Here is a 2299-nt window from a genome sequence, read left to right as displayed (position 1 = left end):
CGAGGGGAGTGATATTTTTCCGCCGCCCTGGGGACAGGTGGTATTTCTGTAAGCAGACGGGCCCCGGGCAGCTGGCGGACGGGTCCTTCCAGCTGGTTTTCCTCTCGCCATTCAGGCCCGCCACACCTGCGGCAGGAGGCAAACAACAGCCTTTCTCATCTCCGGGATGGTGGCGGACAGGGAGGGGGAGAGGATGGGGGACGCGGGGATTGTGAGGAGGGGCAAGCAGACCCTCAGCTCACCTTCTGGTCACACTGGGATTCACGTGGGCCCGAGCCAGCCGGTCGGTCGATCGTATTTATTGAGCGCTTTCTGGGTGCAGAGCCGGGGGAGAAGAATTACGCCAGAGGTTTAGAGGTGGGCAGAATTTGGGGGTGGTTAGTTAATAATAATAATGATAATAATAATGATTTCCCTCTCGGGGTCGTACCTGGAGAGGTTCCAGTCCTCTACCAGTCTTGACTATAGGAGGGAGAGTCAAGCAGAGACATATCCATTCCTAGCTTGGGCAGTGGCTAGCGAGTGGAAGGCAACCTGCTACAAGTCAAAACTCACGCGTGCTGGGCGGCAGCGCCACGGGAGAGAGTCGAGGGCGGAGACTCAGGTTTACTGCGCGGAAGGAGGCAGTGGTCAACCGTGTCTGGATTTTTACCAAGAAAACTCTACGGTTACACTATCAGAACGATTGCACGTGGAGAGCGGGAGGGAGAGAGGCGTCCGCAGCGCGGCTACGGGTCGGAGACGACTCGACGGCGTGAGACAAGACGATAATAATGACGATGATTATTATTATGGTGCTATTTGAGTGCTTACTACATGCCAGGCACCGTTCTAAGATCTGGGGTAGATACAAGTGAATCGGGCTGGACACAGTCCCTGTCCCGCTCTTGATCGCCATTTTACCGATGAGGCATAAGGAAGTGAAGTGACTTGCCCGTGGTCACACAGAAGGCAAATGGCGAACCCAGCACCTTCTGACTCCTCGGCCCTAGATCTAACCACTGAGCCATGCTGCTTTCTGGGGGCTTTTTATGGTATTTGTTAAGCGCTTACTGTGTGCCAGGCACTCTTCTAAACTCTGGGGGAGATACAAGATAGTCAGGTCCCTGACCCACTTGGGGCTAGCAGTCTAAAGGGGAGGGAGAACAGGGATTTTACCATGCGTTTTACAGATGGGGAAAGTGAGGCCAAGAAAAAGGAAGTCAGTCAATCAATGACTTATTTATTGAACGCTTACTGTGTGCAGAGCCCTGGACTAAGCATTTAGGGGAGTGCAATAGGACTAAACTCTCATTTCCTCTTCTCCCATGCCCTTCTACATTGCCTTTGGATTTAGATTAACGCCCTTTATTCCCCCTTCCCTCTGCCCCAGAGCACTCGTGTCCATATCTGTAATTTATTTAATTCTATTCATGTCCTTCTCCCCCTCTAGACTGTGAGCTCCTTGTGGGCAGGGAATGTAGCTATCACTTTTGTTATATTGTACGGCCCTGCCCACAGTAAGTGCCAAATATACGCTTGATCGAGTGACCTGGGTTCTAATCCTGGTTCCATGACTTCCCCGCTGTGTGTGCAGCAGGGGGGACGTTGTAGAGGAGGCTGTGTGCGAGTGTGTGCAGGGTGTGTGTAAATTTGCGTGAATGTAGGTGGAGGGGTGTGCGTGAATGACTGTGATTCTCAAAGGGGACAAGAGTCTGGCAGGTCATTCCCAATTAAAAAAATCCTTGGAAACAGGGGGAGGATAAATCCCTCGGGGATAAAAGTTGAATTATATTTGAGCATAATTGGGACAATTGAAAGATTATTTTATACGACCTCAGAGAATGCTCGTTGCTAATAATGACTGAGGTATATAAGTGTTTGCTTGTGGTATTTAAGTGTTTGCCATCACCATCAGACCGTCATCACCATCAGACCAGACCATCGTTCTTCCCTCCGTCGAAGTCTTATGAAAATCCCATGTCCTTCAAGAAGCCTTCCCCGACTAAGCCCGAATTTCACCTATTCCCTCTTCCTTCTGTGTCACCAATGAACTTCGATTTGCACCTTTTATGTGGCAAAAGCCCGGGCTTGGGAGTCGGAGGTCATGGGTTCGAATTCCAGCTCTACCGCTTGTCAGCTGTGTGACTGTGGGCAAGTCACTTCACTTCTCTGCGCCTCAGTTACCTCATCTGAAAAATGGGGGTTAAGACTGTGATCCTCACGTGGGACAACCTGATGACCCTGTATCTCCCCAAGCACTTAGAACAGTGCTCTGCACATAGTAAGCGCTTAACAAATACCAACATTATTATTTTAT

At 50.4% G+C, this 2299-nt stretch overlaps 1 non-coding gene across 1 annotated transcript; it reads left to right on the top strand.

Moving 5' to 3' along the window:
• The first annotated feature begins 412 nt into the window (after nt 1–412).
• Nucleotides 413–545, top strand: LOC114813584. Its single transcript, XR_003761301.1, has one exon. It is a non-coding gene; the product is annotated as a small nucleolar RNA SNORA7 (small nucleolar RNA).
• Nucleotides 546–2299: the final 1754 nt, after the last annotated feature.

Source organism: Ornithorhynchus anatinus, chromosome 7 (genome assembly GCF_004115215.2).
Source record: "Ornithorhynchus anatinus isolate Pmale09 chromosome 7, mOrnAna1.pri.v4, whole genome shotgun sequence".
NCBI lineage: Eukaryota > Metazoa > Chordata > Mammalia > Monotremata > Ornithorhynchidae > Ornithorhynchus > Ornithorhynchus anatinus.
Note: the sequence above shows the minus strand (reverse complement) of the source record. Positions and strands in the feature narration are given on the sequence as shown.